The sequence below is a fragment of the Siphateles boraxobius genome, unplaced genomic scaffold (genome assembly GCF_051911475.1).
Source record: "Siphateles boraxobius isolate OS27281-9 unplaced genomic scaffold, OSU_SipBor_1 2, whole genome shotgun sequence".
NCBI classification, from domain to species: domain Eukaryota; kingdom Metazoa; phylum Chordata; class Actinopteri; order Cypriniformes; family Leuciscidae; genus Siphateles; species Siphateles boraxobius.
Window position 1 is genome coordinate 17,611,638 of NW_027508810.1, and position 14,546 is coordinate 17,626,183.

Genomic DNA, 14,546 nt, shown 5'->3' on the forward strand with positions numbered 1-14,546 from the left:
AACTATCCATCAAACTTCCTAAATTATCATTTGAATCACTTACTGACAGGAAGTTTGTGTGAGTTACACAAATTACATAGTAAAAGATACACAGTTAAAGATACATACTTTATTTAAATATAATGGGATATTACATAAAACAACAAATATCATACTAAACATCAAAATGTGTTATACAATATATAGCATGTTTTGTTAAGTATATTTAGGACCAATATGTTGTGTGTGGCAGAGGTGTGAGCCAGCCCACTGAAAAATTCCATGGGAAACACTGAAACAGGTCTGTTTCCTCTTCGTGACATTCTTGTAGCATGAAAAGGGCAACAAGTTGACTCGGAGATGTGCAAGTATTGGATTGCCGGAGAAAACGTTGGCACAAAGCACACACGGTGACGGACAGCCAGGAAACTACACTGCTAACTGCATTTAAGGTACTTAAATGGGAATATCTTTTTAAATATATACCTACCAGATGATGTCATTTAATTTAATCAGAGGCTAATCTTTCTGGCACAAAAACAATGAGGGGTTTTTAAATGAACGAACAAACGAAAAACCAAAAATCTCAATAACGGTGACATCAACACATTTGAAATCATTCAATTAAGATGCAGCTATAAAATTAGATTATGCCTTAATTTATTAGCCTAAGAAAACCCAGACGAACTTCCGGCAAATTTAGATTTGCTCTGCAAGTTAGTCTGGCGAAGGGCCCATTAAAGCTCATTTCCAATCTTTCCAAATCAAGGCACCAATCACACACGTTGAGACGGGCTTTATAAGATTACGATTGGTGGTGACGCCCCTTTGGAAGTGAGCTGTGAATGAGCCTTCCCCAGACCCTAACTCAGTAACGACTGAGAAGGGTCTGGTCTAAACCAGGCTATTAATTTATACAACTGAGTGGAAAACCGTTTTCAACTAGATTCACAGATTTCATTTACGATCAAAAAAACAGATTCACTTGCATTGGACTTTCCAAAGCAACATGGAAAGAGAGAAGACCATTTAGAACTCAATTCACTGTAATGAATCAAAATCAAGACTTTCAAGTTTTACATATAAAGATGACAAAATGATTCACAAACCAGTGACAACAAAAACGATTTTTTTTTTGTCGATTCACGATTTGTGGTCAAAACGATTCACTAGTTTGAAGCAGGGCTTTTCAGTGCTATACATTAGAACAGTTTAGGACAAAACGATTCACTAGAATAAACCTAGACTTTGCAATGTAACAAACGAAAGAGAGAACCGTTTCATACCAAATAATTTACTAGAATGAATCAGGGCTTTCCAAATGCAACACATGAGAGAGAGAACAGTTCAGGACAAAACAACTGACTAGAATGAATCTGGTCGTTCCAGTGCTAAACATGAAAGATAGGACAGTTGCTTTTTAAAAATCTACATTTAGTTAGTCACACCCCAACACTGCCATTTCTGTCTCTTAGGGTTTCGATGAAGACCACACATGGTTATCACATCTCAGCAGGCTTTCAGCATCACACTTCAACCACACCCACCGCCCACTCTTTCTCACCCCCCCCCCCTCTCAGCGTTCCCTGTGACAGTGCAAGCAGTAGCAGCACTATAACTGTTAGTGTGAATAATTCAGAACGCATTGAGAGAAAGAATGAGAGGGTTTGAGCCACAGCCTGAGAATGTGTACGTGTATGTGTGTGTGTGTGTATAGAGCTCCCCTCCATCGTTGTGGTTGGGTAATCTGTCCCACACTTCTGCCCCCTCAGGTAGAGGGATGGTCGGTATCAGGCCACAGGCTAAGTGCTGTCAAAACCTGTCCGGACATGTTCAGCAACTCGGCGACAGGACTTAACGGCATGTATCAGATAACACACTGATCCTGTGCTATAGCATATCTGCCTGAATCACTCACATCAGTGTATTCATCACCTGAGAACTCAAACAAAGCACATCAGTATGCGTCAGTGGTAAGCGATAACTCCCGTCCCTCACTCAGGGCCTAGAGGAACAAGAGGCTTGTGCGTATCTACTGCAAACTAGATGCAAATCTTCAGCATACAAGTCGCTCTCATGCACATCCGTGCTCTGAGTCAGAGGAGGAGACAGCTATTTAAAACAGTCAACGACTGTTTCTCCTCCTTTCATCTGCATCATCTTCTCGTCTCCCACTGGATCTGCCCTCGATTCGGCTTCTTCTGAAAACGTATGTGGCGGCGCAATGTGTGTATTCTGGCTCTCCGGTCAAAAAGAGCCTGGGATTATGTACGTTTTTGTGAAGCGTGACGGCTCTTCACACATCAGCGTGGCATGCGGTGTGTTACCGGTCCCGGATGAAGCAGGCTGGTCTAAACGAAGAGGGGAGGGGCAGGTGTGAGGAGAGAGGAAATGGCACAGGTTCCAAAACTCAGGGGATTGAATCCACCTCCAAATGCCACCCGGTGTAAAGGAACACAGCCCAGGGCCTCGGAAACGAAAGCACATGGACCTGTGTAACATCTAAATGGAATGATAAGGTTATCAGAGCTGTGACGATGCTTGTGTGTGAGGGCTGCCGTTTCAGCGTTTAACAGAAAGGTCAAAATTCTACGTAAAAGTGAATGATTCAGTGAGGCACTTTAGGTTAGATGCTTGCTCAGATACAGTCTCTTCATTTCATTAGTTATACATCAGCCACAGTATGGCAAATGGTTAGGAAAGGGGGAAAAGGGCCTTTGGGAGGGAATCCACCTTGAATGACTCTACTGATGATGATTATTTTCATGCTCTCTGTGTTGTGAAGGAATTTTGCTGATGGTAATGGCACAAAAAAAGGCTATTTCAGGGAAATAGCGTCATAAAAACATGGCCTAACAAAAGGCTGAAAGCAAGCACGTGGAAGGATTGAGACTTGAGGGAATTTGGAAAGACAAAAAGTCCATGATTACACGGGCTCCATTCACTAGAAAGTATCAAATCTGGTTCAGATACTGTTTCTATCCACAGTATTCCTGCGCCACATGAAGCTTTGCGCGAATTATGGGTGTAACTTCCGTTAAGCTGTAAACAATCAGTGAAAGACAGGCTCTATGGACGCAATAATATTTTTTCTTTTAAACCGTGTACGATGACATATATTATTCTACTCACCCTTCAACCATTGAACATTAAAAGGACATTTAAAAGTGTAAAAGCATCAACGAGGTACTTTCAACAGACCATGAATAATCTCTGAAAAAGCATATTTCCACAGCAAAATCGGTCGATTAAATCCTGTGGTAATCTGTATTATGTAACATACGCCTTAATAATAAAAAAAATGTTTTACTTCAGCATTTTGTGATACTATTTTAAAGTGATTTCAGTCATTTTGACATAATAAATTGTATTTACCAGTGAAACCAAACCTGGAAAGAGACGTGAGGATTTGGGGAGGATTCCAGTGAATTATTAATGGAATACATCGTAAATTAAATTGGGAGAACAGGCCACAAATGTGCAGGATATGTTGACCTTTATCATACTATTACAGCGAAATTCAAAAGTAAAAAAGAAAATAATCATGAGGAAAAGAATGCAGAGCTCTTACTATAGATATTCTTGTTATAAAATGTCACGTTAAAATACCAAGTGTTACGTTATTCTCATGTTATTCTTAGATAAAACATGAAAGGAAACTGATAGCTCATTAAGTCAAACTGACGGATCAGTTTTATTTGTATGGCAACCTTATGATTTGAAATGATTCGTTTCAGTCTTTTTGAATGGGAGTTCCCCAAACCGGAAGTGCCACCCATAATTCAAAACACAGTAAGCTTGTCAGGAATAAGGTGGATTTAATGATTCCCGTTCCTACATGATTCGATTAAAGTTTCGATTCATTTGACAATTCAACAAAAAAAAAAAAAAAAAAAACACCCGCTTTTCATGACTCTCATGATCTTCATATTGCAGAAAAACAGATAACTTATAAGTTTGAGACCGATTCATACATTTATTCAACTAAAACACAAAAAAATCAGACTACACCGGTCAGGCTATTGGGAAGACACATGTACATTAAACTGCCCTTTATCCAGGCAAATGTAACAAACTGACACAAATCTGCACTTCTATATTCTATACATTCATGATTTGAAAAACCACCCCACTCACGAGATTCAGTTTACATAAACTCATGAGTAACTCATGGATAACTTTGAAGGAATCAAAGTCAGACCAAAAAAAAAAAGTCAGACTAAACTGGCCAGGCTATAGTGAAGACAACACATTATAATGATGTTGTCAGTTTTTATATATATATATATTTTTTTTTTTTTTACATCCTTCTCTAATAACATACAATGAAAGAAACTTTAATATCATGAAAACCATTAATTTCACTCAACCAAACAGTGACAAATGCTGACATTATGAATCTGCACTTCTATTCAATTATGTAATGAGCCGCATTTGCACTCAAAAGGAGATGTTTCCCCGGAAATAATGACAATAACTTTTTAAAAATTCATGGTGTAGCACTTTACCAGCACATATGGTATGTGAATAAGACAAAGCCAACGGTTGAGTGAACTAGCTCCTCAGAATCTCTGACAAATCAAGCAACAAGGCCTTTTAAGGCATCTTTACACAGCTGATTTAAGGCTGCTCTGTGCCTGCTCAAAATTCTGTGTAAAGACGTAATGCTGCATAAAAGCCAAACTAAATAATGCCAGCTCTGACCCACCTTACCCCCTAGTATAAAAGTGTGCTTTTAAAATTTCTGTGTAAAAGCATTTATGCCGCGGTTTACGCTTTAAACAGTCTTCACAGTGTAAATTTGGCAATAGTTAATTATTCCCACAATAGTTCTCGTGAAACCAACAAAAAATTAATCTCAAACCTATCACAACACTAAAGAAATAACTAGTTTTTCAGGAAACTGAATACAGAGAAAAAAGAAAAAAAAAGAGTGTAAAAGTTCAGTTCTGACAGTGATCGATTTCTGTGCGGGGTTAAGAGTGCAGGTCAGCGAACCTGTGTTTTAAACTAATCTTGCTCATCTTCTCTCGTGTCTCTCGCATTGGGAGTCATTAACCACAAGATCAACGTTACAGAGCTATCTCAAGGTAACCCGCTAAGCAAACACTGACAGGCTTCAGTATAAATCTTAGTTACTCAACAACAGACAGAACGCTACGGCTATATCATTCTGGAACACTGACAAAACAGACATATAGATAGTTAAGAGAACACAAATCACAGACAAAAAGAAACAGAACGATGCACATAGAAAGACCGTGTAAGGAGGAAAAAAAACAGGGGACAGGAGAGATAAGACAACTGCCATTGAACTGGCATTGATTTTGAAGGGAGTTCAGTGTTAAACATAATGAGGGTCAGAATATAGGGCCCCGTTTCATTTTTGAAATGTTGCACGCTGGTGATACTCTTTTCACAACCGCTTACTCGAGGCCAAACAATGGAGGTGCTAATGTAAGAAAGGAAAGTGAGAAATGATGGAATTATCTTTTCCACAGGGTGTGAAGTGTGACCTCGGACAGAACTCAAAGAGTCACTACAAATGCTGAGCAAAAAAACTAAAATGCATAGTTTGAGTGCATCAGTTTAGTAAACTCTTGTTTCCAAGAACGCATTAACCCATAAGGGAGAGTGGGATCAAATGTGTCAGTGGGTTAACCATTATATCCCTTTAATCCAGCATAATGTACAACATTTTCGTCACACAACCATTTATTAAGGTCTATCATATTCAGCGGTCTATGATTGTGAGAGGAACATTAGAAAAATGAAAAACATTTTTATGAGAAAACTGTTTTAAAATGTTAAACAAAAATAAAATGAGTTTTATCAAACCAAGTTTAATATATGGGTTGACAAAACTAAAAGTAGTATGCCATATATATATCTTGGTTTGATAAAACTCATTTTATTTTTATTTAACATTTATACATATATACATGCATACACACACATACATACACACACAAAAACATAAAAATACACACAAGCAAATGTTAATAATTCATTTTAATAAATTAAACATTAATTTCCAAAATGGTAGCTGAGCTGTGGGGTAAAGTGTGCCAGTGGCTCATCTAACTGTGAGCTTTACATCCAAATACAGGAAATACTATTACATTGGTCTCGTCAACAAAAACATTCATTAAAGAATCTGAGGCACTCTTTTCTCCTTGACTAGAGGTCAAATCAATGAAATGTGGCACAGTTTACCCTACTCTCCCCTACTGTCTAAAGGAATGAAGGATCAATATTACAAACACTGTATGCTCAATTGAGACCCAACACAGCTGCCATTGAATAAACACGACGTTGGGGAATTGAGTAAACCGTATCATTACTATATCAAATTAGAATTTAAAGACATCATGTTTACACGGTTTCAAATAAACACACAATCACAGCAGTTGAGAGTGCTGTGATTTCAATGGAAACATAAAGCAGCATTCAGTCTGTGCCAGCGTTACAGCTGCAGAACACTCACTCAGATGCAGACAGCTCACAACGTGTTTAAGGCCGACACTCAAATCAGAAGAAAAAAAGTGTGCCATGACTGTGGGCAAATGCCTACTCCACCTTAGAGTAGTTCCACAAAAAAATGAAAATTCTGTCAATATTTACTCTGCCTCATGTCATTTCAAACTCATTTGGTTATTTCTCTTTTGAACATAAAAAACTGATACAAAACTGGTCCATGTTTTATGAGTTATATTCTAAGACAGGGGTGCCCAATACCGTTCCTGGAGATCTACCTTCTTGTAAAGGTAGGTACATTATTACATCACCTCTCCCATCAGTCTGGCTTGAACAAGGCAATTACGATGAAGCCCCTCCTTCCGATATACGAAATGTGCTGTGCTTGGTTAGCTGGCTCAGTGTGTTGTGATTGGCAGCGCTTAGCGCGTGTTCAGGAAATGTCCCACCCCTCCATAACTTCCTCTCTAGTGTAAATTTATACCAATATAGATATGATGTTATCCACCATTTAATCGTGATATTTGTTGGAAAACTAAGGTAATACAAACACTAATCGGTAACAAAACCATGGTTAATTTTCCAGTTAATCGTCTTACAAAATCGAGAGCTTACAAAAGCAACAAAAAACGAGCATAAAATTTGCAGCGCACAGATAAATGTTGGGGTTGTAATGTTCAGAAACACTGTGTTCAAATACATTTTAACCACTAAGTTCGTCAGTCTTAGGAAGGTCAAACAAATTTTTTTAGTTTTAGAAATTGTGTCTCTTTGACATAGCAACAACACTAGGGATGTGTATCGTTAAGGTTTTGATAGATCTGATGTGCATCAAAAGATTGTTGAGCATCAAAAAATAGAAAGTAGCCGTAAGAAAATAGCTAAAGAATTGAAAATCCCCATTTTGACCATCAGGGCAATAACTAAGAAGTTACAATCAACTAAAGATGAGTGTTATGAATCTGCCAGGAAGAGGACGTGTGTCTATATTGCCTTAATGCACAGTGAGGAGGAAAGTTTGAGTGGCCAGAGACTCTTCAAGGATCACAGATGGAGAATTGCAGAGATTACTTGAGTCTTGGGGTCAGAAAGCCAATTTTTTTAAAAAAAATCAAACAACCCCTACATCACCAGCTGTTGTTTGGGAGGGTTTCAAGAAAAATCCTCCTCGCTCGTCCAAAAACAAACTCCAGCATATTCAGTAGTCAGAATGACTGGAACTTTAAACGGCACAGGGTTCTGTGGTCAGATGAAACTCAAAAGGAGCTTTTTGGCAGCAAACACGCTTGATGGGTTTGGTGCACACAAGGATAAAAAGTACCCCATGTGTACAATTTAATGTACCGTTGGATCTTTAATGTTGTGGGCATATTTTTCTGCCTGAGGTCCTGGACTTCTTGTTCAGATACATGGCATCCTGGATTCTATCAAATATCAACAGATAAAAAATCAAAACCTGACGGCTTCTGCTAGAAATCTTATAATGGGCCATGTTTGGATCTTCTATCTGGACAACGATCCAAAACAAATATCAAAATCAACACAAAAATGAGTTACAGAGCACAAAATGAAGCTTCTGCCATGACCGACCCAGTTCCCTGACCTGATGAGTTGAGTGAACTGAAGAGGAGAAGCACCAACATGGATCTGGGAATCTACAGGATCTGGAGAGATTCTGTATGGAGGAATGGTCTCTGATCTCCTGTCAGGTGTTCTCCAAACTCATCAGACATTATAGGAGAAAACTCAGAGCTGTTATCTTAAAAAATGGAGATAGCAAAAAGTATTTAATAAAATGGTTCCAATAATTGTGGCCAACGTGTTTTGGAGAAAAACATTTATTTCATAATGTGATTTCCCCTCCACTTTCAATTCTTTTACTTCAATGAAAGGTTAGATTTTTGGCAATTTTTTGAATGAAAAATCAAAAGGATAAACGATGCAGATTTATTTTTTACAGCCAGTTTTGATCATATTTACCAGGGGTGCCATTAATTCTGACCATAACTGTACGTCCATTTAAGATATATAAACTGTGTTTAAGTGAATGCCGGTAATTTTGACATTTTTTGCACATTTGCTCGTATAAATTGCTAGTCTCTTTCTGGTCTGTTTCGAAGCACGTGCCGCCTTGGGAACAGCATTTCTTGCGCAGATTTTTGTGCTTTTAATAGCTCTTTTTATTATTAAACGCGTTCCACGATTTAGCAACAGTAGCAAGACTGCATTTTACAACAATCACAGATCGTGCTGATTCTTTCATTGAGTTTGAGTTTTAGGGAGAAATTACAGCGTACTGCTGCGAAGGAAATGAAGTTGCGCTAGACAGAATGCGGCTATAGTTTTTAATGGTTTTACCTCAATGTATTCTTTTTATAATCTTTGGAAGCTGAAATCTGAAATAAAATCAGACTAATATCACAGATATTACACAGAAGTGTAACCAGGTTAGGGCTGGGCGATAAATCGATTTTATCGATTACCTCGAATGTGTAGTTTACATCGATTTTTTGAATGAAAATCGGTTTTCTCTTTAACAACCGCCGACGCTTCCATCTGGGCTCCCGTAGTTCCTACCGGGCTCAGCGCTTGCCATGATAGAGATACACAAACAACATGGCAAATGAGCAAGACCGCGGCAGCAGAAGCACAGCCGCCGAAAACATTTAGGCTACAAGCTGAATCTGCAGGGCTGCCAACTCTCACGAGTTCACTGTGAGAGACGCAATTCTGTCACTTTTTACACGCTCTCACGCCACACATCCATTTTCTCACACAGAGAAAAATCGCGAAGCAAAGAGGACACTGACACCGACAGACAAGACAGAGCAGGTTACTATCGATATGAAACAGATTCTCAGCTCTCAGATTCTGTCAATTTTATTACAAAATTCAAACAATAAACACCGTTTTGGCGCTTGTAAATGTGACGTGAAAGAACGCTGGCAGATCTCAGTTCAAGCAGCACGTGAACCGATCATCTGTTACTCTTTACTACTAACTTACCGAGATGTAATAAATTCGATCGATCAGTGTTTTTCAACCGCGGAAAGATGTCCATAAAACAGCTGGAGAACAACATATGCGCCACGTAACGTTACATTTACCTCAGGATGCCTTTTAATGACCCATAGCACGCATGTTAGTTAGAAGCATTATAAAATAAAAAACGCATTATATTTAATTTAAGTTGGTTTTAAACTTTAATAATACCAGCTGACAGGGATTTCTGTATGTTTACAGCATTAGGTGATTTTTTTTTTAAAGAAATTTGGGAGAACAATTAACACATTAACGTATCTACTGTACCTATTTATCCAAAGGAATTTATATTGAATCAAGATCAGAATCAAATCACAATAATTGAATTGAAATTGTGAAATTTGTGTTAAGCAATAATAAAAACAGTAGCATACCAGTAAACTTAATAAAATTATGTTTAGTTACCAAATAATTTGACAATCACAATACACTTATTGTGATGCAAGTTTTGTGTTTTTTTACACATCCCCCCAATCCCAATCCACCCATTTTATTTTATGTTACATTTTCACTGTTTACAAAGACAGGGCCTGTCCTCTTGTCTTTTTGGCTTGTTGTTTCTGATTGCACTTTAATCAAGATCAAATCCCAGAAGGGAATATTAAAACAAAATAAAGTTAAAACTTGTTTTGAACAATTTCTTTGTCATCTGCAGATTGATTTTAAGTAGGGAGAGAAAAAAATCGATTTAAATCGTAAATCGGATTTTTTGTGAAAAAATCGGGGATTTTTTTTTTAGGCCATATCGCCCAGCCCTAAACCAGGCCACGTTTAGTTATGTCCTCCGTCGTCACTCATTAAGCAGTGCTGTTGTGTTGTGCGCGCTATGGCACCGCGTGAGAGATCTCTCTCTCTATTGGACTGTGAATAGCATAAATGCATCTCAGACAAATGATTTAATGTTATTATACATAAAAATAATCTGGCTGGCGAAATAAAAATTTAAATAACGTCTTTATAGCAATAATAAATAGCATGTGTATTTTCTTAATTAGTCCAGTACCGACAGCAGAACTGATAACGTCCAAGCTTATCGATACAGCTGTCTTTCAAAATTTATCCGTTTAATACCGAGTTTCGGTGCCCATCCCTAAACAACACGGTCTTCTCCGCAGCTCAACAAGGCCTCGCACCTTTTTTGCGCAATCCGCGATCGGGATTATTTAAATGAGTACTATTGTGACTTGATAAGATAAGAAAAAAACGTGTTGTAGTCTCCCTTTGGAGTGGACTTAGAGCTTTTTAAACTTGCAGATGTTTTTTTAATGCTCAAACAGCAACATTAGCCTACACACTAACTAAAGTTGAAAAAGCATAATAGGACCCTTTAAGATCTTCAGGAACACTTGATAATTATTACAGATATGTGTGTTTGGTCAGGGTTGCAGCTGAAATCCACAAGAAGTAGATCTCCAGGAACAGGACTGGGTACCCCTGTTCTAAGACATTAAGCAAAAGATTTAAAAAAAAAATTTAATTTTATGTTTACAACAGAAAGAAAAAAAATACAATAAATGGGTTTGGAAAGACATAAGGGTAAATGGATAATGACACAAATTTCATTTTTGGATGAACTTTCCCTTTTAATCCAGGGAGGCAAGACCATTGTGTTGACTAAACAACAACAAAAAGTGTTTAAAGTAAACAATTCTTAACATTTAACAGCTAACTTGCATGAAATAGTTTAAAGCACGAGAACGTGTTAAAAGATTTGTCTGATATGCCCACATTTAACCTCTGTCACACTAAATTTACCAGAACATCCTGTGCTTGTGTTTTTTTTAAATAGCTACCTTTGATAAATGGACAAACCACAGATTGCACAGTCATGACTAATGATTCCCATGCCCATTTTTGCTTTTAAGGCTTTATATTTTATTTTCAGGTAAAATAAATTAGGCTTCCTGACAAAATTGCCAAGCTGAGCTGCTCCTGCCGCCCAGGCACCTGGAACTGTAATGAATATACTGATGAAACATTTTAAAGTTGCAGAAAAACACAGAGTCAGCTTGTGATGGAGTAACTCTCTCAACAAATGATTGATTGCTCGCTGTTGAGCAATGGGATGGGAAATGGTCTATGATATATCACTTATAAATACACTACCTGAACCCTAAGCTGTTGAACCTCGCGTTGTGTTCCACAGCAGTAAATAAAGAGTGGATAGAAAGATGAAAGAGTGATAGCGTGACCTCTATCCACCACACTGCTGTGCATCCAATAACAACTGAATTAACAATTGATTGCTGTAAATCATATCTATTTCTCTCCGTGTTTGGTAGGAAGGCATTTTACATTTATTATTAGCAGTGCTTGCTAAAGCAAGACTAGTATAACTGCTAATAGGGATTTGAACTTCTAAGTATTAAACTCCAGCAAATATTACAGACAAATGATATTTATGCCTCAAACTGTGTGGCTGTTCCATTACTTTTGCACGTGACTGGATTTATGATTGATTTTTGCCTGGCGAATGATTAAAAAAAAAATCCACAGATTTACAATGGAGGAGTAAGGAGGTGGGCTCTACTAGACTTGGGGTCAGTAAGCAACGATCCATTAAGTTTACTGTATTTCTAAATAAATGCAACCTTGGTGAGTATAACTTGAGCAAGACTTCTTTCAAAAACACATTCTAAAATTCTTACTGAACCCACATTTTTGAACAGTAGTACAAGTTTTTTTTGCTTTTCACATTTGGTTCCAAATTTGGTTTCACATTTGGTTTCACATTTGGTCCCCCCCCACCCAAATGAATAATTGTGTTCACATTATAATATCTGGGTCCGAACCGAGGTCCGTTTGCATCATCAAAGCAACAGCTGTTTATCTCTGTTGCTTGGCAACGACAATGCAGGAGAAGTCGGCAAAATGCATAGTGTTGCCCACCTCACTTTTATAGTTTTGTTTTCCAAGCGTCAGCAAATAACGGCACTTGCATCTATCTGCCACGAATGTACTCCAAATGTTCTAAAGACCGCAGGAGTCCATTTCTGCTGAAGGCGGGCAGAAATGAGATATACATTCTCTCTGCTTGCAGTGTCCCCGTTACGCTTGTCAGGAAAGTGAGTGAGAACACACACAGTTTTATCAAACTCATTTGTCATTAATAGCGATTCTCTTCCGTGATTTAGTATGACTGCCTTCATATCAGCAGCAAACCGTATCAGAGTTCACAAGAACCGTACCCCAGACCACACTTTTTAAACTGACTCGGGTACGGTTCACAGATGCACACGAGTACACATCATCCAAACAAACTGAAATCTGACGTCAATCGAACCCAGGTTTGTCTAAAACCAACAAAATAAGTCACACGGATCAATAACAGGTTCACATTTCCAAGTTCAACTGTATAACACTCTAAAAGTCAATTTCTACAGTGCTTTTAATAATACACACTCTCTTGTGTTTTTATTACAGAACATAAACACAGTGGGCTCAGAAAGCAACCAGTGGATGGCACCTGCGTAGAGAAAATAATAGTGGAGGAAAGCGTTGTGATTTGGCTGTATGAGACAGATAATCCCATGTGTTCAGAATTTCATATAATTTCACAATAATGGACCAAATTCTCTTCTATTTATAAAACATCCTCCAGGCCACATCGGAACTGCGTGCCGCAGTTTGGACACCCTCTGAGTTAAATTAATAATTAAGTAATGGAAAGAGTACAGCACAGCTGTAAATCTACCGAAACCAGGCCGTCCTTGAAAAGTGAAGAAACCAAGAGACCAACGATTTACAAGTTTCAGAGTCAGACAGGAGAGAAAACTGCTGTGCGGACACTCCACCAGTGACATGTCATATGACATCTCCCCTACAATGTACAAGAAGGCACGTGGGATATCTGAAACCAGCTAGAAGAAGTTTCTATGGTCTGATGAGACCACAATTGAGCTTTTTGGCTAAACACTGCACTTTTTGGTGTGAAGTCAAATGCATCATAACACATAACATCCCCTGTGAAGGCCTCTCGTCAGAAGGCCCTGTAGGGTTTGTGAATACTTTTTGTAAGCAGTGTAAACAATAAAAAAAGATATATAAATTTGTGTCCTACTGATGGTGACAAGGCAAGAATTTGGTTCACCAAAAAGGGTATTTCCATACAATGCACTTCCTCATTCTTATTCTTGAGTGAATGCATACTTTGCATTTCAAATGGGCTCAGCAGCCATGTAGAAAGACACAGCCCTTGATCATCCATCAATGCCCAGGCTCTAAACCCTTCCGGAAACCTATATGAACCAGATTCCCTGCATTACACAACAACACGAGACAAACAGATGAAAACGGCGACAAATAAAGTGGTTTATATCCACAGCGATATTGCACCTCTGACATTCAGAGTAGCAGGCAATCTGTAGTAAGAAAATAGGGCAAGAAGACAGGGCATCAAAGTGACAGTGACAGACTGAGAGCAGACAAACAGACTCAAGTCGAGTGTGAATGACTGAGTGAACAATGAGCTTCTAAATACTCCTGAAAGTGGATGTCAGAGGAGATCTCGTGGCCCGGCGCTGATGAGACGCTGCATGTGACCGGCCCACAACCACAAACAAATGGCAAAACAAATGGTCTACTACTGACTTTTCATATTAATTTGCATACTCGAATATGCAAGGGTGCTTCGTCTGAGCGGCCAAACACTGACAGAGACACTGGTTGTCAGAGGAACAAGACTGTTGCTACACTGAAAAGGGACCTAACTAAGAGAACTGATGGGGGAAAAGAAAAGGACTGAGCGCTTAAAATAACTGCTCAGTTTTAGAGACTTGAAGTAGTGTAAGGGGCTTTATAAAGGCTGTATTAAACCATAAACCACCCACTCACTCCACTCAGCTCATAACCTGATGTGAAGTTGAGCAAAAGGGCATGTTTTTAGAGACCCAAACAGCTCTCATCAGGCACATCAGTTTGTCAACACCTAAAATCAACAAAATCAGTCACAAGGATCAATACCGGGTTCACAATTCCAATTTCCAATATATAAAACTCTTCATAATACATTGTTTCAAAGCAGTTTTACAAATTGTGCCAAACATATA

At 38.4% G+C, this 14,546-nt stretch overlaps 1 protein-coding gene across 4 annotated transcripts in view; it reads right to left on the reverse strand.

The window, feature by feature from the left end:
• atp11c (ATPase phospholipid transporting 11C (ATP11C blood group)) overlaps nt 1-14,546 on the reverse strand; it is a 70,075-nt gene that overhangs the window by 37,937 nt on the left and 17,592 nt on the right. The window lies entirely within an intron of this gene.